This window comes from Hetaerina americana, unplaced genomic scaffold, assembly GCF_022747635.1.
Source record: "Hetaerina americana unplaced genomic scaffold, ioHetAmer1.1.p SCAF_6, whole genome shotgun sequence".
In the NCBI taxonomy this organism is placed as follows: Eukaryota; Metazoa; Arthropoda; class Insecta; order Odonata; family Calopterygidae; genus Hetaerina; species Hetaerina americana.
In genome coordinates, this window is record NW_027287205.1 from 41,824,862 (window position 1) to 41,850,445 (window position 25,584).

Consider the following 25,584-nt stretch of genomic DNA (forward strand, 5'->3'; position numbering starts at 1 on the left):
GGTGTGGAGGCCGTATATGTATATTTCATTAAACACCTTAGAAGAAAATAGTGCCAAAAAATATTTTCTATTAAGACAGGCGTAACTCCATTTTGATTCCACGGCTATGTAAAATATTATTCATAGGTCTTCCATTTCCTGGCTAGTAAAACTATGCCTAGTAAAAAAAATTATGTGATTCATACGTTGTGCACATATGAAGTTCGAAAGAGTCTAAGAAAAACCTTCTACTATTTCTAGTGCTTATTTATCGAAGTAGTAATTGACACGGAGTTCATTTCAATATATACGTGATGTAGTTATGGTGTATGCGGTAACCGGCTCTCTAATGGGTTACTGGTTCAATAGGAAGAAAGCGGAGGAACAGTATGTTCCGAGAATGGGACCATATGATGGATACGGCGTTAAAATAGATTATGTAGTGAAAAATATGGAAGGAAAAAATTTACACACGGGGACGAAGCGAAACAAACTACGCAAAAACCCTGTAAACAGATAAATGGAGATTCGTTTAGCTTCTGTCTGCGATGAGCGTCGAAGAGTGTGTCTGTAGCGTTAGTGACGACACATAATCTTCAAAAGGCTTCCACTTCAAGGCGATAACGGCTCTGAGGAAGAGAGTATTTGCACAGCCATTCATATCCAGGCTCCAGCTTCGCAGGAATGACGTATAAAGGAGAAACATTTACCCTCTGTCTTTCTTAAGCGCGTTTATCCACCCTTGCCACTTTCCTTCTTCCCCAGCCTTCTCTCCTTGTCGTCTACTTTTCCCCACATCTTCTTTATCTTCAATTCCTTTTCTACCCCATTTGTGTATGTCTTCTTTCCTTCCCCTCCCGATTCCCCCGAGAACGGTGTGTGTTCCTTCGCAATGATCTCAACGATTTCTGAAGAATTTCTCTATGATAAGCTATATGGAACGAAAATTTGAAGCTACTCTGGAAACCAGAGGGCATCGCGTTAGAATCTTTACGTTTTTCATCAGGAAAAAGGTAATTATGGAACCCGAGGAAAAAATATAGGAAAAAGGTCAAAATCCTAGGTGATTATGCAAATCTTGAGGCTATTTGGCAATATTTTACACCAGTAATATGAACCACAGATGTAGGCCATCACCGACCTACGTAAACTCAATCGTGAGTGATGCACATGAGAAAGTAGAGTATTCAAAGACTTGAAATAGAAAAAAATACGTTATTTCAAATTAACTTTGCAAACATTTTTTTCTTTATCCAAAGAATATGTAGATCACCTCATTGAAAATTCAATAATCTATTGCAGTGCGAAGAAAACATTTGACTTCCGAAGAAAAATTCGGCCGAAAACCAGGTCCTCGGTCGTTCTGGAATTAAGGTGAATAAATTACTCAAAGAACACATTTCAAAAACTCTTTTTCGATTCTATAGATAGAAAGTTCGTTTAAAAGACCTTTAAAGTAAAAATATACAATCAGGAGTAGATAGCCTTAAAATGACTCTAATACAAACTTCGAAAACGAAAACAATGGTGTATCAGCATATAAATCGGATTAAAAAATATCCTTCCGTTAAACCTTCCGAGAAGTGTGGCATTAAGAAGCGTACAATTGGATCTTGGAAAACAATTTCTTCCGTTAACCCAGTTTGGTATTTGCATAATTACGGTTTTCAAAGCTTCAATTTTGCTATGCTAAAGCGTCTTTATCAGTTTTAATGCACTTAGGAATTCAAAAATTATTCCATACACTTTTACTTAATTCCAAGAAACTGCGGGAGATGCCACGAGAGTAACTTTTTCACATAGTCATCCCCTAATATAGATTACAATGCATCAATTTCAGCGCGTAAAAATAATTCGCCTTGACCGGGATTTGAAACCTGATTTTGAAGATATTTCTATATCTAAGACAGAGATGAACTCGGATATCGAATTTGAACATCGAGGGATCCGGGTTTAAATACCGGTCAAGATGAATGACTTTAACTCTCTGAAATTTTTACTTTTACTTAGGTTTAAAGCATGCATTATCTTTACCCAACGAAAACTGCTAAACAATTAAACATCAGGTTTAACAAAATGAAGTAATAAAACAAATAAAAAATAGAATCTTAAACATTTGTCCCTTTATCCTCTAGTGTGAGGCTACAAAGGGATGAACTCGAGGAAAATCTTGGTAGGAAAAAAGGGAAGAGAATACAAAGTTTTTTGTCAGTGGAGTTTGATTCATTCTTAGACTGTTTGGATACAGAAGGAGAGAGAGAGAGGGAGAGGGTTTGGTGAAAAGCGTTGGGATGGGAAATTAAAGGATAAACCTTGAAAGTTGGGAGGGAAGATGAAGGGGTGGGAAGGGGAGACTTTAATTCTCTTCTGCTTGAGTGCCCTCTCAAGAGTTTTTCTTCTTCCAGGCGATGTTTCAACACAAAGAGGTATCGCCATCCTCGCTCTTCTATCTTTTTATGAAGGGCTCCTTTTCACGACTCGCCCGACAGGGTTTAAAATATTAATCGGCGTCATTAAATCGCAAAACCTGTTTTCGGGCGTTAATTAGGTTGGACGTATTTAGCGTCAGCGAGGCGTTCTTGGGAAATGCAAAGAATATTCTTCAGCCTTGTCTTTAGAAGACTCGGGCGAGCCATATATCCCATCTTAAAGGTCACCTCACCATCCTTCTTTTCCTCTGCGATTTCTGTTAGACGTGAATCAACTACAATAAATTGGAACTGGAATTTATCCCCTTTTTGAGTATAAGTAAAGCAAAATATTATGCTTGTGTAATGACTGCTAGTAATTGAGGTTATGGATTTCCTAATCAGTAAATCTTTCGTCAGTATGTATATCAAATAACAATGACTCCTGGAATACGCGTTTTTCCAAGTACCCCAGGTAACTTTCACAAAAAAGCATTCTTACCCGTTTGACTAAAAATCATGATGAATGAATTTAATAATGATAATAAGAATCATATCAACCAAAATTCCTGAACTTAATGTCTTAAGTATCAAATAGTGGATGGAAGACGCCCAGTTTGAGCGCCAGGAGTAAAATAATTACCTTTAAAATGTTCCTCAGTGCATACTTTCACATCCACAAATCGCGAATTGATGCCAAATATACAAGTACTCGAATTCTGCAGTTTTGTTAGGAAGCTTAAGATCCCCTACTAATCAAATGGAGCAGGAGTAAGTCATGAGCTCAAATCTTGCGACCAAACTCAACATAATGTGGCCTGAGCCTTCACCGTTATTCACCGTTGTCCACGGTAGCGATAAAATCGATCTCCGAAAACCCAGCTTCGGGAGTGCTTAACTATTAATTAAAGCCGTTGAGGAATAATTTTCTTTATTTAGACATTCACCACGCCATAACGTGTTGGTCGGTGATGAGAATGCCTAGGGGTGAAAAAAACTCATCTTCACAAGCACGGTTGTATCACCTTAATGGCTGGCACGCTACGACAACGCCTTCGGCGTTTTCAGGCAATGGCGAACATTGGCATTTATATGGGTACATTGAACCCTCCCTCCAATGAAGTTTCCTAATTGATCTTCAACCTGTCGGACGGGTTGTTGCCCATGAATGGCTTCAAATGAAACTTGGCTCAATGCATCGTGCAACATTCTATAATAATAACACTGGAAGAACTAGCTAGAGGAAATTTATAGATATAATTCCACCTGGAAATATTCCAAAAATCTATCCAAAAACAAATAAAATATGTTTTTCTCCAGTGATTATAAGAATGGAGTTTCATTAAGTAAAGCACGGATTGTATTGACTATAGGTAAGAAATATTCCAAATTAGGATTGATATTATTATTAGGATTGATATTATGATTAGTTTAAAGCAATGTGATTTTAAATTCGTTCGCACAATACAGACACCCTTTCCTGGTGATGTATTCTTACAAAATTTGTGCCATCTTCTCCATGAATGTGAAAAAAGATACTTATTTAATTCTGCAGTGTTTTTCACCTAGATAAAAGTCACCCTTCTTAAGATTCTCTTCTTAGAAAATAAGAGAGCAAGCAACAAGTCGAGTATTAACGGTTACCAATTGAGACATCTTCGCAATTATTTTGAAGGTGACGTCATTTATTCAGGTTTCACTACCTTTCAAATACTCTGTGTTCAGATATGGGGCACAAGAAAGGTGGAAGTACGGTACGTCTTTAATGCACTTTCCGCGTGGCAGATGCTGCAATCATTTCACATTTATCAGCTATTTATATTGACAGTGGAAATGAGCAAGTAAAATAATTACTATGATAAATACAATATATATGGGACAAGGTGTCGATTAAAACTTGATAATACTTCAACTTAAGTCAAGACTTAGAGACTTAATAACTAAAAGGCCAGCATCATCAGGAACACTGCAAGAGAATTTGTACAATTTGGGGAGGGGAGCCGGAAAGTCCAAAGAAGCATTGATATATGCTCATTGAACCCTAGCATGTCTAAATTGTTAAATTAGTTGGGATATCTCTATATCGAGTATAAATAAAGGAGCTAGCAAGAAATTAGAATTTACTTGGAATAGTATCAGGAAAGAATGGCAAGAACATTAAAGAGCGATGCCATATTTTGCTATATGAGCCTCATTTAAAATAACCTGCTAGTATTTGGAATTCTCACAAATTCCGTTTTATTGCCCAATTAGATGGTGTGACTTCAGCGATCATCGTGAAACGTATTACTAGCTCCATCGCACTATGGTGCTAGGATGGTGGTGAATATAAAATCATAAAGATCAAGGGTATGACTGACATACCTGTATTCAGGGTGCCGATTTTCCCGTAAGCAATAAGGCATCCACATAACTCGATCCGACCGCTCTACGCAGGAACATATGTATTATCAAAATTCTCAGTACCCCAGAATGTTGCTACTTCCTCGTATAACTCTTATTTTATTGTTATTAGTACCTTTTCTTGCGAACAGAGATATTTCACGCTGATATTCGGTAGTTAATGTAAATGGACGTAGCAACATCTTCGATACTGGAAATATTTTTAATTTTATTGTTAATAAGCAATTAATAAAAACTTTAAATTGATTTTACTGGCTTCATGTGTCATAACACCCTCCCACACATCCTAGTGGTGCCTGGCAGGTTCTTATGTAGACGAAGAGAGATCGCCATTCAATTTTATTTACTTCTAAACTCACTTTAAAATTGTATTCTCTTCAAAATGCATCATATTTTTCTTCATTTATTTCGCATTGTAAGGCTAAGATATCTTAAATATAAAACTTTCAAATATAACGCAACACTTAAGTCGAAATTGAAGTTTAAGTGATCATTTGTAAGGGCTATTCATGCCTCTTTTACCTCAAACAGATTTTTGATAATGCAAAACAAGGGTAAAAGCTAGGTCATGTAATTACAATCAAACCCTGCCACATTACTGTACGATTAAATTGTAATACTTCTTTACCACGTAACGTGCACGAGGCCTGTTGGGTGCAATAAAAACACAGATGTAATAAAAGATCTTTGCTAATAGAGGTTTTCATGACCGTGATTACATCTCGTCCGGGATAAAGCCTTGGTCCAAAGAGTACATTTTGAAATATTCAATACAGATGTGATATAAATTTGCTAATTGAGGTTTGCATGACCGTGATTACATCCACGTTCGGGATTTAGGCCTGGTCCAAAGGGAACATTTTGAAATATTAACAAGACCCGGAGCGATAATATGCTTTTGCAAACAAATCAAATCAGAAAGTATATATCAAGACGGTCGAGCCTTAAAATTATATCACTAAACAAAGAGAAAATCAAGAAGTCCAAGGTTAGCTCAGGGTAGCACTATGTATGTGCGTATATATATATATATATATATATAATGATGCATCATTATTAATGTGTTATATATATATATATATATATATATATATATATATATATATATATATATATATATATACGTATATATATAATGTATAACACTTAGCACTAGTGGACACAGACAACCTAGTGCTAAGTGTTATACATTATTATTCACGTCCGTGAGACTTTCAAAAAGTGTTATACGTATATATATATATATATATATATATATATATATATATATGTATATATGTATATATATATATATATATATGTGTGTGTATATATATATATATATATATACGTATATATATACATATACATATATATACATATATATATATATACACGTGTATATATACGTATACATATATATATATATATACATACATATACATATACATATATATATACATATACATATATATATATATATACATACATATACGTATACATATATATATACATATACATATATATATACATATATATATATACATACATACATATACATATATATATATATATATGTATACGTTCAACCTCCCATGGACTACACCCTTGACGTGGTGGGAGGACTTGTGCATTCCAATGACCCCTAGAGTTGGGCTAGTTGGAGCAATTACCTTTCCCCTACAGGGTCATCCATGCCTAGGTTAGGATCTAGTCGAAAACCCGACCAACAGATTGAGAGTTAGGAGCCAGACAAAAGGTAATCCTTGCAACGTCTGTTCCTCAGTGAGGCTGCCCCAAAGGTGTTTGAAGATGATCAAAGGCCTCCCAGTGGGGCAGCCATCGAGCGATGGCGTCACGTTAAAAACACTATGGAAGATTCAACGGGTGACCACCTCAATTATTATTCCCAAGAATTTGACGATGGACAGTATAGAGAATATGAGCCCTATAACTATGGGCTTCGGCCCAATCGGCCGTGTGTCGTGCCTAGTAGAGAGAGAGGCAAGACTTCCACGTTCGTCAACTCACGAAACCCTCGCAAAGGAAAACCGACAGCAGTAGGACCAAAGACGCAGAAGATGAACACCAAAGTTAGAAAGGAACTCTTAATGCTATGACACTGTTCAGGAGAGGAAAATTAGAGAATATTAATCGAGAGATGGAATGAGAAAATATAGATATTTCAGGTTTATGCGAGGTGAGATTGAAGGATACCGTGGATTACTGGAGTAATAATTATAGAATAATATACAGCGGGGGGACGAGAGCCGACGTGGGGTCGCCATAATATTGAATAAAAAGATAAGAAGAAGCGTAGTCAACATAGAACAAGCAACGGATAGAATATTACTAGTAGAGATAAAAGCAGAATCGGCGAACTTAGTCATTGTTCAGGTACACATTCCACCGAGTAACCATATAGAGGGAGAGGTCGATATGATATACGATCATTAAGAGGACATAATCGCGTGTTCCTGCAGGGAAACATTTGATAGGGTTGGGGGATCTGAATGCGACTGTAGGCGAAGGAAGAGATGGTGATGAGGTGGGCGACTACTGTTTAGGCATGAGGAATGACCGCGGGGAGAAAGCAATTGAGTTCTGTATAAGACAGGAGCTAGTCATCGCGAACACTATCTTTAACCACCACAAAGAGTGTACGTATACATGGAAAATCCCAGGTGGATCAGAAAGGTATCAGTTGGATTATATTATGGTTAGGTAAACATTCAGGAGCAATCTGATAAATTCGACCAGCTTACCGGGAGCGGTTGCGGACTCTGACCACAATTTACTCTATGAAGTGTAGAGTTGGTTTCAAGAAGATAAGATAGGAGCGGCGGGGTGGGAAATAGAATGGTAGGTATCGTTTTATGGTTATATATTAATATATATGTATATGTGTGTGTATATATATATATATATATATATATATATATAATAACGTGTGAGTGTTCTTCTTTTTTTTGTGTTTCTATATTGTGTGTTACTGTGTATTGTACTATTCGGCACTTCCGTGTTACGTCTACGAAAGCATATATATATATATAATCCCGGTCTAGGAAATATTTTTGCATTCGTGATCTGCTTGATTCCGCCTTCCCCACCTCTCCTGTGCTCGTCCTTTATGTATGTTCCTATCCCTTTTCCTTATATCTTTTTCTTTATAAATGAGTATTTGTTCGCCGTTTGGCGGGATTTCGTGTTTGAATGTGTATATATATATATATATATATATATATATATATATATATATATATATATATATATATATATATATATATATATATATATATATATATATATGTATATATATAATATATATAATATTTAATTTAGCGAAGGAGTTATGCTACAATAATACATGACTTTATTGAATCAACCCCTGTCACTAATCATTATTTTTCAAATTCTCTTTTAAGGACACATCTGAGAGGAAAATACGGCATTGGCACCCCTTTCTTGATTCGATCTTTGAGAAATCCTAAGTAGCGGTACGAAGAAAACCTGATCGAAGAGTAAGGTATGAATCACATTTAATTTTTTGAACCGTCAATGTGTTAACATTTAAAGAATTTACAGGAGTGAAACTCCTTCAAAATTCGTCGGCCAAAACTTGATAAAAGTTATGTAAAAGTTTATGTCTCTTTCAAATGGCGAGAAATGGATAAATATTATTCTTATTGAGAAAACGAATATATTGAAATATAAATTAGTTATGGTTGGCAGTTACCAAGGAAAAATTCAAATAGAATAAAATGAATATGTTGTAATACTTTGATAAATATCAAGTAATCCCTAAAAACGTTCACTGGGACTAGTCATTCAGATTGGCGGAGAACGGACCACATAATTTCTATAATATTGCCTAGAGCATAAAAAAACATAGCATTATAAAAGGGAGCATATCTGTAACATTGCGTAGATCATAAAAAAATGTATTGCATATAAAAAAGCTGCACCCTGAAAATTACATAGAAATCGTATTAAAATAATTAAAATGGTTAAAAATTGTGAATATTCAAACATTGAGCATGTTCTGAACGAACTGCATATAGAATTCTCTTGGATTAGCTTGCACAGAAGCCCTTTCACTTTTTCCCTCTTTCAATAATGCTTCACTCTGTGAAGTACCCTTAGTATTTGTTCGATCTTATCACTCTGTTATGACTAATGCACCTAAATCAACCTAACCTATTGCAGTATACGGTGATATATCCGTCAATCTGTACTCCAATAGTTATTGACGTTTCTTCAAAAAGAATGAATGAAGCTCACTTTCACTGATAGCGAGAGGAACCCAATCGTACGGAGACATGTCACTACAGTCACGTTTCCGTGGTAACGTGATATGGATGCGCTTGGAGAAGGGAAGAGTCTTTTCAATATCCGATACTCGATAGGTTTATAGTTAATATTTACCCCACATTCATAAGTAATAATCCCTTTAAGCCTCAGGTAAATGTGCTTTTCATAGAGGTCGATGGAATTCAGCAGCAAAGCGGGATATTCTGGCAATATGCCACCGGGCGAAGATTTTTGATAGAGCACTTACCCTTTCAATCAGTACCTTAACCTTTTCAACTTTGGACGTATCGACTCGTTGTCACGTTTGCCATACTCGCAAATACAATACATGATGAATTAATAATAATATCCAAGAGGGGTTATTTTAATTTGACTATAAAATTCATCATATTTGATATTGCTCTTTTTCTTCGAAAAAAACGGATATTTTCTCTTATTTTCTTAATTATTTACTTAATTCTTTCAGATGACACGAAAAAGTGTTCTTCTTCCATTATATTTTTTTTAAAGCGAAGACGGATTTGTCATAAGCATGAGTGTTAATTAAATTCAGCTTGTATGGTGTAGGCACTGTTGATACGTAATTAGTTTTAATGGTTAGAATGTGTGAAATTGAATTATTGTTTAAAGTTGGATTGATAAAATCTGCAATTGACGAGTACGAATGAATTATGCGTCATTTTGTTAGAATCAATTCATGCAAATGAATAACAATAAACGAGAAAAGAATAGGTGAATAATTTGGGCAAAAGTAACAAAACAGTAATGTTGTAATATTACTAGGTGGCTCGTCAAATGAAACGTACTCGTGAAAAATTACTTGGATATAGTAGAAGAGATACGCGAGGAGTGAGAGCTGTGCTGGAGCATTGAATCAAAGGAGAAATCGGTAAAAATGAGTATCACTATAGAGAAGCACATGAGTTACTAAAAATTTCAAATTTTCCACTTTCAATTTCCTATTCTCTCCGCGCCGTTAGAAAGCTCCCTCGCTCGTATGTTAAGCCTTCAAAGGCTTAGAGCGTCACGTAAAATATATCGAAGTGATCTCATGGCAATAATTCTCTCGCTAAGGAGAATTTCTAAAAATAAAAATTAAATTAACGAGATAGCCCCATATTTCTCTCTCTTTTCTCAAACCCCAAATTCTAACCTTATCACGAGGGTTTGAATCACTCACCTCGTTGCTCTGGAAATTATTCCGCTGCAATCATACCGTTGAGATTTACCATGGATGCAGTTCATTCTTTAAATAGATTACTGCAGGAGAAATTCGTTTAGTAAAAATTAGTCGTATCTCCAATACATAGTGGTTTTCTTAGAGTCATAAGTCATACTATATTCTTTAGTCATAGCCAATAAAGTAATTTTCTTAACGCTGAAAATCTTTTTGGACAAGAATGTCTTGTGCATTTACTTGGGAAGGCCCAGAAGTCCCCAGCCTGGCCTAGAGATGGCGGTAGTTTGAATAATACCACTGTATTAGAAAGCATTCAATCTATAAAGTATATGCTTCAAATGTGAAGACGCTCCGATGCTTATTATTTGCTTGACAGCCATCAACTGTGAACGTTTTCAGTGAAAATTGAGAAAATTGATCATCGCTATGTGATACAATACTTTTATTTGAAAGACCTCAGCCAAACCAATATAAAAGCTGAACTGGATTCTACTTTCGGCGAGTCTGCTCCTTTGTTTACAGCAGAAGAATATTGGGCAACAAGGTTTAAACGAGGCCGTACAAGCTGTCAAGACGAGCATCGTATTGGTCGACCAAATGAGGTGACGACTCCAGAAACGGTGAAGAAAATCCACAGAGTGCTACTGGATGATCGTCGACTGAAAGTGCGCGGGCTAGCAGAGATAGTAAGTATTTCAAAAAGTGCAGCACATCGCATATTAACTGCAAATTTGAACATGAGAAAACTATGAGCTAAATGGGTGCTAAACACTCGAGCAAAACCAGTATCGTGATGATGTTTCAATTGAGTGTTTAGACAAGTTTAGCAAACAGCCACAAAGCAGAATTTTTGCGCAGTTTCATAACCATGGATGAAACATGGGACCATTACTTCACACCCGAGACAAAAGAATAATCAAAACAATGGTTTTCAAAGGGAGAGCTGCCTCCAAAGAAGGCAAAGACTGTTTCATCTGCAGGCAAGGTCGTGGCGTCGGTTTCTTGGGATTCCCGTGGGATAGTTTTCATTGACTTTCTTGAAAAATGAGAAAATATCAACGAGTATTATGCAAACTTATTGAGCCCAACGTTTGAGTGAAGAAATCAAGAAAAAGCGGCCGCATTTGGCTAAGAAGAAAGAGATGTTTCACCAAGACAACACACCAGCTCACAAATCCGTTATTGCAATGGCCAAAATTCATGCATTAAAGTTTGAATTGCTACCTCATGCACCCTATTAGCCAGATTTAGCCCCCTCTGAGTATTTTCTGTTCGCAAACTGGAAAATTTTGGCTCGGTGGTTAAAGATTTTCCAACAGTGAAGAAGTGATGTCGGTAGCTAATGGCTATTTAGAGGAGCAAGAGAGTTATTATTAAAAGGGTATCGAACTTATTGAACATCGCTGGGAAAAGTGTATAGAGCTGAAAGGAGCTCATTTTGAAAAATAATGGGACAGGTACTTTTAGGATTACCGTCCTACATTAGTTAATATTGCGTACTGTTAGTTATTGATTTTTGTATTTTCAGTTACAGTTACTTCCATCAATATGAAGATTAGGTTAGGAAACTTCAAATTATCGCAATACTAATTAAACAAGAAAAATGGATTTACGATATTCTCATTTTACTTATATCACAGTTTGCAAAACCACAACAGAATGTGTGGTCAGACATGTCTGCTCATAAGCTCTATTAAGGCAGTTGTAAAGGTGTTATAAAATAAATAGCATATGATATTCTAATACATGACAACTATTTTACTTTAATGGGATCGTGATGCGTGCTACACATACACTAACTGTATATGGAGCTTAAGAGTCTGTAGTTTACCTGTTATTATTATGTTACCTGATATCCACTCCTACGATACAAATATTGTTATGTTTGATACTTGAGTTCCTGACATGGATTCTATATCATAATCCTGATTGAGAGCAGAGATTTCCTTTCTCTGATATGGTTATGATATTCATAGTCAATGGAGAGTTTATTGCTAGAATCGAGCTCTTACGGCCAGTATTATTGAATAATTGAAAAACTCCAATAGCCGTAAACAGTTTACCTTTCAAAACAAACTACAAATGAGATTAGTTGGCAAACGCCACAAGTCAAAGGATGGGGTAAATGGTAAATAAGGGAAGGGATAAGAAAATCGAATACAAATACGCGTATTTCGGCCACAAAGTAGCCCTCTTCAGCGTGCTGAAGGTGAATCTTCACGACAATACAAGTTGAAATGAGAACAAATAAGGGCATCCCAAGAATATATAGTGAGAAATGCCGGGGGTTGAGGTTGGTAGGGTGGGTCAAAGGGACGGGAACCAATAGCCTGAACTGACAGTTGAGGAGTTTGAGAATTCTCAACTGTATGTTTGCATTTTCAATTTCTTTTTTCAACCTGGAAATTCATTCAATTAATCTTACTTCGAGTAAGAACATACATACTTGAAATTTAAAAGAACAGCCATCGACAAAGAAAAGCAAACATTAAGAATGAGAAAATTCATATGGCTGTAACGATAAAGCTTTCTACCATTATGAGATAATGATGAAATTATTTTGAATCCAATGAATTTCTCTTTGTTACATAGATATTCCCATTTACCTCACATTCTTCCTCTTGGGAAAGTTTTTATTGCCTCAAAAATTGACCAATTATCAGTGATTCTGTCAATTCCACCCATATTCTTGATTATTTCCTCAATTAAGATTTCTCATATATCACGATACTATCACCTACAGTATCAAACCAATTATTCTAGTACGTACAATTAGATGGTTTCAATATTGCAAAAAATTTAGTATTATTATTGAAAGGAGCAATTTTGTCCAACCATTCATGTCATAATACCAATATCAGTTGGAGTGGACATTTGTTACTTTCACTTGGAGGAAGCGAATTTTGCATTTTTCTGTGTGACTGCGATGAATTTAAAAATTATAAAATGCTCAAAATTTCACTTCATGCAATTATTAAAGATAATAAAACGAATTCTGGTTATAGTACCGCACCATCATGGTTGAATCATCGGTTATTAATGGTATTTATTATGTGATTTGATTCATTTGTCGATATTTTGTAGAGCATTACAAACAATTACAGGCCTGAAGCAGACTGCAGACAATTTAATTTCCTGCGGTAATACATCAGTCCCGTCATAATCTAACATGTAAAAAATAAACTCGAATAATGAACTACAGCGTTAAAGTTGAGATAGCGTTTTACTTGAACTACCTGTATGCAAATTTGCACAATTGGAAATGAACCATAATTGAGAATAATCAAAATGAGCCGGCTGCCCCAGATATAGATACCGTTTAGAAAATCATAGAATTATTATAATCCGATATCAACTAATTATCAGCTGAGAAGAAACTCTAATGAGTCTGATCGGTGATTTTTAAATATTCATGCCATTTCCGAAGGTTTTGTTATAATAATCCGATTTTATTATCACGTTGAGAAACTTCGCTTCGTTTCCCACAAAAAAATGAACTTTTTCTGTTTCTCGTCACGAGCATAATTTTTTCCGCTGAATAAAAACTTTTAACTCTCCCATTTCAGTTTTATGAAAAAAACCTTGAGAACGGGTGGCTACCTTTCTCTCACTCTCTCCATTTTGGTTTGATGCTCCCTGACATTTTCTAACGAAGGGGAAAAAGGGTTCATTAACACGCATGGAACGGAACGGAGAAAGGAGAAACGGTTACTGAGTTTTTTCCGCTCCCCTCGCCTTTTTCACCCAATTCCAAGGATCCAAGTCGAAAAGGTTTATTTACCTGCGAACCATGCAAACCGCCCGACCCTAAAACAACGCGGGAAAGCGGAACGGTCATATATTCCAGAATAAATCTCGGCTTTGAGACGTGCCGACGGTGACTCCTACGAGCCGCGGAACCTGGCATCGCAGAGCTAAGGGGCTGCTGTACTACTTGACATTTTTCAGGGAAATGTGAGTGGGCGTGCAGAATGATAGTAACTAGGAGCGTATGAGAGCATCCGCAACCCACTCTTTCATTCGTTAAATCCTGCATTCGCGAAATGAGGGTGATACAGGCTGATGCTTGGTCTATACGTTTCGTAGAAATAAGACCACAAAAATAATTAGTTTATGACGTTTTGTCCATATCCATAAAAGAAATAGTGAATAAAATTACAATTTAATCAGGACCATATTACCATACAATTAATGCTGAATATAATCGAAATCTACGGGCCAGAGTAAATTTTGAGTGAATCCAACGCCTAAGCTCTGCCACATTTCTTATCCCCAGCCAATGAAAAACAGAACAAAATAAGCCATTCCTCCAATTTATGTAATTAAAATAGCTGCATCCCATCAAATGCTAATCCAATCGCTATGGATCCAATTTTCTTGCTTTCGTTGCATTTCTCCCCACAATTTTCTCTCCTCCCGTACCATGTACATAACTTCTTCCTTTGTTTTATTATTTTCATCCATTTCAATTTTTCTATCCACCTCCACACCCGTCTCTCAAAGACTTTCAGGATACGCTTATTCTCTTGCGTTACCGATCTAGTTTCTGCGTAGTGCAATACTTCACTAATTGTATTCTGTAACGAATAATTTAAATTACTCCCTATTGACGTGATTTTCCTATATCGACGGCGATACACAATATAATGCATAGGGTTTACTTCCTATAAATCTATGAAAGTTACTATTTGTGGCCAAATGGACATTGTCCAATAATTTTAATATTGAATAGGAACGCTCTTGAAATCTAGATTGGTTGGTGGAATCTACGTATCTAACCGCTGCCAACGTTTAAGAAAGTAGCGGCGAAGTAAACGGTGTCGATATATTATGACGAGATTCGTATACTGATAATCGGTCGTCGAATTACAAGAAAGTTACAAACCTTCCGTGGATTTGGAGGTAAAAATTAAAACTTCTTTCAGCTTCGTTTGAAGGTAGGCTAAAAGTATTTAAGAAGAATAAATGAGTATCCTTTTAAATAGACAATTATTTGTACTACTTTAGACGAGGCTATCAATTTTTAGAACTCAGGGGTTAAAAATCCTTGATTTCTATGCCTTCAAGTTTGTTTATTATCAATAAAAACTTAAGCGATACATATTCGCCTAGATCTCATAAATACAAATATTTTAAATTAAAAGTGCAGAATAACCCAACGATTTAATAATCCAAGAATAAGTATTAAAATCATAATTCACAAAAATAAAGATAATGCAGAAAAATTAGAAGATAAAACCATGAACTATGGCTTGTAGAAAAAGTGCATTTATACGACGAGCTTTACAAGTAAAAATAAAATACACCCGTTGGGTTTAACCTGAGACTTTGATTAGACTTAGGAGCGGAATGTGCCCTCTTCTCAGCATAGGTTCGATTTATTGGAAACGCTTCTCTCTACTATACGTTTTGCTAGTGCGTAATAGCGGATCTTTTATGTAAAAAACATTATAGGAATATATAAATGCATAGAAATGTGTCATATCCTATCAGGGCGAAAAGTCACTGCGTCGTGAATGACTGTATACACAAATATGCTTATTATATGCTCATATTTTCGCACCTTCGGCCTCATTTTCAACCTCTTGACTGCAATGATCTCGCCTGGCGCGGCTGAACGCACTTGGCGCCTCACCGCAACACCGTTATAATTGGCCTGCACTCGCTAATCTGGGATCATTTAGAAGCTTGCGCCATGCGCCAGCGGGAACTGGCGTGAGACCGTGTCGTTTGCAATTAAAAGCACACTTCACTCGTGGCCGGATAAAGGTTTTCACAAAATCGTGACATAACCTAACCCCTTCAAAACTAAGTTCATTTTTTTTCTGGCAACGTTTACGTCTCTAAACTGGGCCGATTTAAATACGACGCCCGTGATTGCAACACAGGAAAGTTTCATTGGGGGAAAAATACAGGAGTTTCGTGTGATGCGGCACTCTGAAGACTGGAGGTTTTGAATGACGTTAAAAAGCTCGTTAAAGTGATTTCATTCGCGGCCGCCGCGAGCAATAATGACGGGGCATCATGTCCCACCAACTACCGTTAATAATTTTCGTGTGGAGTAATCAAAGATCTTTCAGCTTGTTAAGCCTGAATTCATGTATATTACCAGCCTAAGGGATAGTAGTGCAATGATGGCTGGTCGTTAGAACGCAAGAAACGGTCCTAATAAGCTCAATCAGTATCACTAAAAGCATGATAGTAGACGCAAAATCTATTTTTAGGGCAAAATCAAGGGATAAACCTATGCATGTACTCTCTTTCTAATGATTATCACGCAACTTATTTTGGATTTTAAAAATTTATATCAAAACTATGGCGAGATTTCCTCCGCAAGTTTTAATGCGATCAACTATTAATAGTACATAGATGGATTCATTTAGGGGCGCTAACTAATAAGCTCATTTAGCAACTCTCATAATCTAAAATTTTTCTAAGAAATATATGAAAAGGGAAACGATTGGTTACATTGCCAACATTAGAATAAGGGAAGCCAAGAGAGTTGATTTGTGTAACGTATCATTCATATGAATATGAGACAAGATTTTTGGGATACCATATTTCTGTAAAAATATATCACTCGAATAGGGACATCTGGGTTCTCGCCTCACATAGAAAATAGATTTCCCTCGATGCTTAACTTACCACTGTACATCCCAATATTTTTCGTATTCCATCAGGAGATAACTGATGGTCATAGGAATGTTGAAATTTTCACAAAGAGTTGATATCATCTCTTCAGTGAAAAGGTGAGAGTGGGACAGAGCACTGTGACCTACTTTGAATCGCGTGATGCGACCTCCACCCTCCGTGTGCGTTTGACAGGAAATAACCACGACGAAGCCACGGGTTCCACGGTGCAAAGCTTAGTCTCCGTAACCATTCCCCAAGTGTCATTCCACTGCTTTTGGTATACGCTCTTCAATGCCACTTTCAGATGCTCAGCCGATGCCATCGAAGATTCTAGGTCAATAGCATACAGGGCCTCCATTACCACTGAACCAGCATTGTCACTTCCGGCAATTTCCCTGGGACCCACAGAAAAGATACTTTAACATTATGGCAGAGGTCGAGGAGGAATAGATAAATTTCCTGAGTGATAAGGATGGAATGGGGGAAAACCGGATATGCATTGCAGCGCACGGTCGTTTCTCAGTGATTCAGGATTTTCAAACACTTTGTGGACGTTGAGCCTATTGAGATTGAAACTTTTTGGAGAATTTAAGTTAACTCAAATCTATTCCCATTTCTTATCAACTGAATTCCTACTCTAGAGCAGGGATTCCCCTCCCCCTCCTCCATTATTGTGATTCCGTTGATATACCGGACGGGGAAAAGGAAAAATTAGAGTGAAGGAAAAATACTTCAACTGATTCAAAAGATGTGAAAACTGAAAAAAAAACATTTTTTCCTTAAGATAAAATAAAAATAACCTGAATGGCTTCGATTCCAAAACATCATTACCAAGAGATGCTTTGAAAATCAATACGATGCATCGGTCTTCGCATTATACAAGTATTTAATGGATCCGATCTTGTTATTTTACCTCATTTATATTTCTGCTTGATAAAGGCACTAGAGGGAAATTCTTAATAGCGTAAAATTATAAATCATGTAAAAAACTATTGTATGTGATATTTTACATATATGTCCTTCCCCATATCTTGTGTCCCTCTACTCTTACCCCAATTGATTCCTTCTTTTTGATATCCCACCTACGGTTCCATGTTCTTGCCCTCCAAGCCAATCTTGCCTACCTGAAGAATTAATCCACCCCAGCCCCTCCCTCGCTCATCCAGAATTGTTCAAACAAGACTCCACTAAATCCTGTGTCAATTTAAATTCTTGCTTATGATGATTCAGCATATAAACAGGTCAATGTCCTTCTATTGGCAAGGAAGTGGAAAACATTGACATTAAACATTAATGCCTTACATTTCCTAGCATGCGAATCCACAAAAAGACTTCATCTTTCTCAGATGGACATTGCTAATAATTGAACGTAATGTATATGCTATACTTCCATGAAAAGTACAAGTTTGCCTTCCCTCCAGGCCACCTAACTTGGTTTTAATAATTTACCCTTATTATCTGATTTAGTTTCAAATGGTCAATAAGAACCTAGTTTTAAGAGTTGTAGGTTTAATAAATTCAAGTAATCATATTAATAAATTATTATTTTATCCTTATTTTTCTTTGACTTCCATTAATGAGCTTGTATTACAATAGACCCTGACCACTTATCATTCGTTTGAGTTTTTCAACAACTTATCATTCGAAACGAGAATTGACGGATCAAAGTTCTGCTTAATATATATAACTTGCATTATACAGGGTGAAGCAGAATGGGCTCCCTGATTTGATGGGTAAATTGTAAAAAATACTAACCAAATTAAGAAAAGGTTTTTATTTCTGAAAATTTAATTTCAATTGATTTTTTTTCATTATACTTTAAATATTATTTAATTCAGGTGACGATATTGGTGAGCCATGCACATGTGGAGTCGTTCAAAAATATTTTCAAGAACTCTGCTCAGCATATCTTGCATTATTCAAGCGATGACATCTGCAATTGGCTCCTTAAGAGCCTCCAAGGTCCATGGTCTAACTTTGTAAACCTCAGTTTTGAGATATTCCCAAAGAAAAAAATCGCATGGGCTCAAATCCCGGGAGCGAGGGGGCAATGGAACATCCCCTTGCAAGGAGATCAGGCGTCCAGGAAATTGTTCTTGCAGGATTAGGTGCGAACGACGAGCGGTATGAGCCGTTGCACCATCTTGTTGAAACCAAAAGGCTTCTGTGTCATATTCCTCACCATACTCACCCATTTTGGGGAATATAAAGTTCTCCAGAATCTTACAATAGCGTACAGAGTTCATAGTAATTATCGAACCTCGACATTCAAAAAAGTAACGCCCAATAATGCCTATGGAGGACACTGCACACCAAACTGTCACTTTGGGGCAATAAATAGGTCTTGTGTGAAGTCTGTTAGTGTTGCCAGTCTCCCAGTAACGAAAATTTTGCTTATATACTGAATTTGCTTATATATAGGTGGATATGCGCTCAAACGCTAGACTACAGCACCCTTTGCGTCGCCATAACACTACTATTGCTCTGAAAGTGAGTGCCTGCGACAGAGCCTTGATGCTCACCAGACCATTACATGGCAATTACTAAAAAAATGGCGTTATATTTTCCGGCTAACACAACTTCTCCTACTCCGCTAATTTACATGCGCGCTCTTCGGTGATTTTTTAAAACTAGGGATTTCATTCGACTAGTAGTAGTAGTTTTTATGGGAGGTGAACGACAGCTAAGGTCATTTGCGGCATTAGGGATGGATGGGAAAGGAAGGTTCCCAGCGTCGGCATTAGCTTACTCTTGTCGAAAGTGGCCAAGGGGTCCGCAGTTTAACTTCCCATCTGACGGACGACGTACTCAAAGTGCTCTCCACAACGTACTTCAAGTAGGGATCGGGATACCGCTGAAAAATATTTGTTTGCTCCACGCTTTGAACCCGGGCCCTCCCGGTGGGAAGCCTGCACGTTAGCCACCGCACCAACCGATCCCCTATTTTATCCGACTTTATTCTGTCCTATGTAATTTTTTAGTTTCACATAATTAGCTCCAATCATGCCATTTTAATACTTATTCCTTCCTCTACCATGATTGCCTAAGAATCTCTCTCCTATCGCGGCCTACGGAAGGCTATCACTTTTTAATATAATATCCATCCAACAAATTTCTCTGTCGGTCTCCCATTTCCTCCGATGAATACCTCCACAAGTATTCTTCCAGTTTGACCAATTTTTTGTACATCATTCTTATTCTTCTGTAATTAAATTTTGGGAAATTCTTTTTGATTCAATAAGGTTTAAAATTATGTTGAATAGCAGGGGAAATTTTAACACATTTTAAGAGACTCACATTCAGAAATTAAATATCAAGGCATTAATAAATTTATGATATTAAATTAATTCTAAATCATTCCTGCTGAATTGCTTTTTTATATCATTTTTCAAAAAAATGTATTAATACTTTGGCCAAAGATTATTTTGTTTACCCACTAAGTAGTGAAGATTTGAAACTTATTGACAATAAACTGGATAATTCTTAAAGTTAACAGTTACAGGCCTAACTTTGTGGAATTCCTGATGGGGGTAAAAAATGAGAAATGATGATGAGGGTACAAAATAAGAGAAACTTTACACTTCCACATACTTTTAATGTTTTGCCATGGTCGTGGAACATTAAGTGTGTGGAAGTGTAAAGTTTCTCTAATTTTTTATCCTGGATAATTCTTGTTATAGTGACAAAATTGATGTCACACATCGAATTCAGCCAAAAATATTTTTTTTATTAATTGCAATTGTTTTATTTGTCTATTATTCCCACATTCACCTATGATACCAAAACTTTTACCCATGATTTTAACCTTGTTACTGTCAGAATTTACTTATCTTAAAGTACTAAAATATTGATGAAATTAATGTATGAGACTATTATTATTGTAACTTCACGGAAGAAAGATTGTTCCATTTGAAAAAGATTACGTCAAAATTATTAATTCCGATAGTTAAGTAAAATTATTCACTCAGCGGTTTACGGTTTTAAAAAACCGTTTATCTTAAACAAGTATTACTTGCCTTCGAAACCATTTATTGCAAAAAGTTTGCGGATCAATTAACGGCTTGAGGCGGTCATTTTATTGGCTATTATAGATAGTGAGTGAAACGTTTTATGGCAACTGGAGAGGCTTGAATTTACTGAAGCCTAGAGAGCGATAAACCGAGGAGATCGATAAATTATCTCTATCAATTTCAGACTTTCCGATCGCTTGCCCCAGACGAGGAAAATCATCAAGGTCAAATAAACTATTGTCAATTCTGCTTAGAGAACAAAGCCACAGGTCAGCGCCAAAATATTTTCTACCACAGCCGAGCCCTAAATGTAGCACAGGCCAAGGAATTTAATTTGTCTATATTAGTTTTCATCGACTGAATTTGGTAATAAACTTACAAACCAAGAATTTCAACACTTAATCTGTCCAACAATTTCAGAGCGTAAAAATCATTCGCCTTGACTGGGACCCAGTCAAGGCGAATGATTTTTACGCTCTGAAATTGTTGCATTGAAATGCACATTAGCGGATGACTCCGTTAAAAGTTACTGTTGCGGCATCTCCCGCAGTTTCTTTGGAATTTGTTACTTAATCTGTCCATGAAATAATTAAAATATTTAATACGATTTCCATGATAAAATCTTCGGATGGAAATGTGTTCAAGTAACCCTTAGTTATAAAAAAAAGTACTATTAACCTTCTGCATATGAATGTCAGCATATACAAGTAAAGTAAATATACTCGTATCAGCATGTACACCGTAAAACCTAAATTTCGCGTTTATTAGTTAAATTAAAGAAATAAATGCCAAATGTTAAATTTTTTCGGGAGCGGGTTGGTCCCATGGTTAATATACTAGCTTTCTGCCTCGAAGTCAAGGATTCATACTTCCGATAGTGTCAGGGTTTTTCAATGGTATCCCGATCCCTACTTGTTGAGCTATGTGGGTTGCACGCCGAGTGGAGTGATTTAGCTAGGGCTTTAAGCCATGAACCTTGGCGCCCATCGTTAATAGCAGGGCATTGCCGACGTCGGGTTTCTCTCCAACCTTCCTTCATTCTCTGAACTCCTTACCCCTCTAAAATCCGGTTACTCATAATAGAATTAATGACCTTAGCTGTCCATCGCCAGTACAATTATAACTACTACTATGACGGTTTTCTCTATTGACTGGCCAAATAACTCATAAACATTTAGAATATATAATTTGAATATTCTAAAAAAATTTAAATTAATTTGACCTGATTTTCAGTGCTTGCATACATTTACTTTGCGGTAGAGATATGACTTCACTGCTTTGTGAAGTCATTATAATTTGACTTAATAATTATATAAAATTGCGTCTATTCAACCAAATTTACCATTAAAAAATTATCTTGGAATTACTAATGCAGATTTACTGTTTGAAATTTTGAAATATTCAATTGTAGGAGGTTGTGGTTATCACAAGTGTAAACAAATAGAATTTATAAAATTCGGGATAGCAGGATAGCGAGTTTTGCATTCAGTTTAATATGTAAATACGTAGTTAAATGGACACTATAAAATAAAGAGGCAGCCAAATAAAACATGAAGGAAAATTGTGCATATATTATAAACAAAATGGAGGCAATCAACGAAAAAAAATCAGAGATTACTACAAATACGCAAAGCCCCTAAAAGGAACACATTGCACCTTCACTTCTTTTGTAATTAAAAATAATTAATAAGCATTATCCTAATTCTGAAAAGCTTACCCTCATTCACGAATAATATTACTTATTTTATCATGCATAATGAATTTTAATATTTTTGTCATTTGGGATAGTAAATAATATTCATTAATTAAATAATAAAAGTTTTAAGCCTAAAACCTCAATTTTTTTAAGCAATCGTCCGAAATGGAGTCTGTGTTTTTTAAATCATCCTATCGTTAAGGCTTAGGGGCTTTGATAGAGAGAAATGAAATTGGATTTCCTGATGCTGTAATTATCTTATCCAAAACCTCATCTCGACTTTCAGTGCCATATTTAGCCAACCTGTTCAAAGCTCAACGCAGGAGAGAGATTCAGGTCACGTTACTTAAACTTTCAATGCCCCAATTGACGGCAGGAATAGCAAATCCCTTTCATGGCCCACAGCAGCACCTGCTCCAGGTACCTGTATTACAATAACGTGAGTTGATGGGGCGGGGAAGAGGCCACTGTAGGTCAGTATGACTTTGTGGGACCTTCGCTTGGGACTTGTAGGAGAATACATTGCAAATTCCTTGATCGTGAACACTTCAGCTAGTTACACCAAAAACCAACTGACACCAAATGAAATAAAAGATTTTAAACTTTAGCTAGGACTTTGAGGTGGAATTTTAAACTAGGTTTATTTTTTCTAGGGACTTTTTTTTCAAAATTTCCTACTTTGTGGATTTTATAATTTTGCATTTTAACTAATCTAGAGAGAACATAAGAAGAAATTAATTTTTCAAGCTTCCTGCAATGTAAATGGGTTAATGACGCATGACTACAGTTTGATTGGTTGAAATTAAAAACCTTATGCACTAAGGCATCAAAAATCACCTCTTACGCAGATACTTCTTCCTCTAGATACGATGTCAGTTCAATAAATCATGATCATAAACTTTTAAAGTCACTTATCTCAATAAAATATTAACTAATTAATGAAATAACAATGAGAAATAAATAATTATAGGATTTTCGAGTGAAATACTCTAAGTCATTACTAATCAAGATCGAAGTTTTTTCATTCTTCTGCATATTTCGATCTTCAGTGGATTTCCTTATTATTTTTAAGGGAAATAACTCGATTTTTTAAAGTAATGAGAAGACTGATAAAAGAAAATTACTGAATTGCGGAGAGAATAAAGATGACGATAAAATTTTGTTTTATCATTCATTATCGTCATTTGGTACCTATTAAGAAAACTTTTCGATGGATCCAAACATAAAACCTCTGCACTTGTTAGTCTCGTCAAAGATACTTCACTACCCACCAGAATTACAAAACCATAAATTTCGCACATACTCTTCCTCCCTTCATCCCTTCCAATTCTTCTAAGGTTTTTCCATGCCTCCCTCTCTTGCCTAACGTTCACACCTCTAGCAGAGTTTTAAACATTTCAATACCAATCAAAATACTCTGCATCAATCTTTCCTACCCCCATTGATTTTGAATTGATTTCTTTGAACAATCCCTTCTCTTCCCCACCATTTGAGTACTTTCTCCTTTCAGTCCACTTAACCTCCTCCGAAGCGACATTTTTAAAACCTGAAATTTACACCTATTGTCCTGCTTCAATGATCATGCTTCCGAGTTGCACATAACTGCGATCCATATCTAAGTTTTAATGAGCCTTTTCTTAACATCCTTATTAAAAGTTCCTGTCATCAATTTTCTTTTCCTTGACAAAGCTTCTTTGCCTAACGCAATTTTTATACTTATGTCTTAACTACTTTGACCATTTTTGTCCATAAAATTACCGAGATACGTAAACTGTTACGTCTGCTCTAGTATTTTGCCTCCTATTTTAATATTTAGCTTAGATTTTCTTGTTTTCAAAAACCTCATAATTTTGCTACTACTTGGACCATGTTGGTCCAAAACATATTCGAAATTGGTTAGCTAATCCATCTGTTCATTTTTATAGGCTCCTATTATGGTATTTAACCGAGCTCCTCTCTTTCATGAAAACAATAAAACAGTTAGTTTGTTTACATTGATCTTCATCCAATATCGTAAAAACACGATTTTCTAATGCCCTCATAATGTATTATAACCCCTAAGCTGTTTGGCTAACTAAGGCCTTATCATCCAAATATCCACCGACTACTTTTACTCTCCATTCCTTTCCAGTCCTCTCCTACAATTACCTAACTGGGCAAATAAATTGATGAGAAGAGTTGATAATGGGCATCCCTGTTTCACTACCTTCCCTAGTATTGGCCATCCTGATTCTAGATCCGCCACACCGAAGCAGTCTGAGGCATATCGACGTATCTGATATCGTTTCTTCCTTAAAATTACTCTTGCTATCTATAATGTATTCATTAATTCTAGAATGCATTTTTTTGAGATTTGGGTACATGGAAGAATGGAAAATAAAATTATTATTAAAATATCGCAAGTTAAATAATGCTGGCGGTCATTAATTTAACTATTCCTATCAATGACCTGAGAAATGTTAGCATGATAATAACCCTGTTATTAATAAAATATATTCCAAATTCTAAACTTTTACATGTGAAAATTGCCGAAACAGAAAAATTAAAATCAATAAATAGATTACCGATATCGATAATTTAGTAAATTCTTTCATGTTACTTATATAGAAACGAAAAATTAGCTCTGGCTTCCCACACGTTTGCGGTCCAATTTTTCTGACCCCAGTATTCCCACATTTGGCTCATTTTGTGGGTTGGCGATTCATCAGTCGGTGTTTGGTTTTCACGCTAGGAGGAGCGCTTAAATTAGTTCCAAATTTGGAGCGAGGTTTATTTGCACGTGAGAGGTAGGGTGGGTAGGTAACATCGGGAGTGGTTTATTACCATCTATTGCCAGATGCCGAGCAAGCACGGAGCAAACATTCATTCCAGGTATGACCATGCCTGAATGGTTCGATTTGGAAAGGAAGGGACGGTAAAAGTAAATAAAAGTTACAAATATTTGAGCACTTTTGTGGATTTTGTTTCGGGAGTCTTCATGCCATC

The 25,584-nt window shown here is 36.1% G+C and overlaps 1 long non-coding RNA gene across 1 annotated transcript in view; it reads left to right on the forward strand.

Moving 5' to 3' along the window:
• Positions 1-25,584, forward strand: part of LOC139695061 (uncharacterized) — a 624,365-nt gene that overhangs the window by 104,039 nt on the left and 494,742 nt on the right. The window contains exon 2 of the long non-coding RNA XR_011702263.1: positions 8,195-8,295. This is a non-coding gene — a long non-coding RNA (uncharacterized lncRNA). The remainder of the gene's footprint in view (positions 1-8,194; positions 8,296-25,584) is intronic.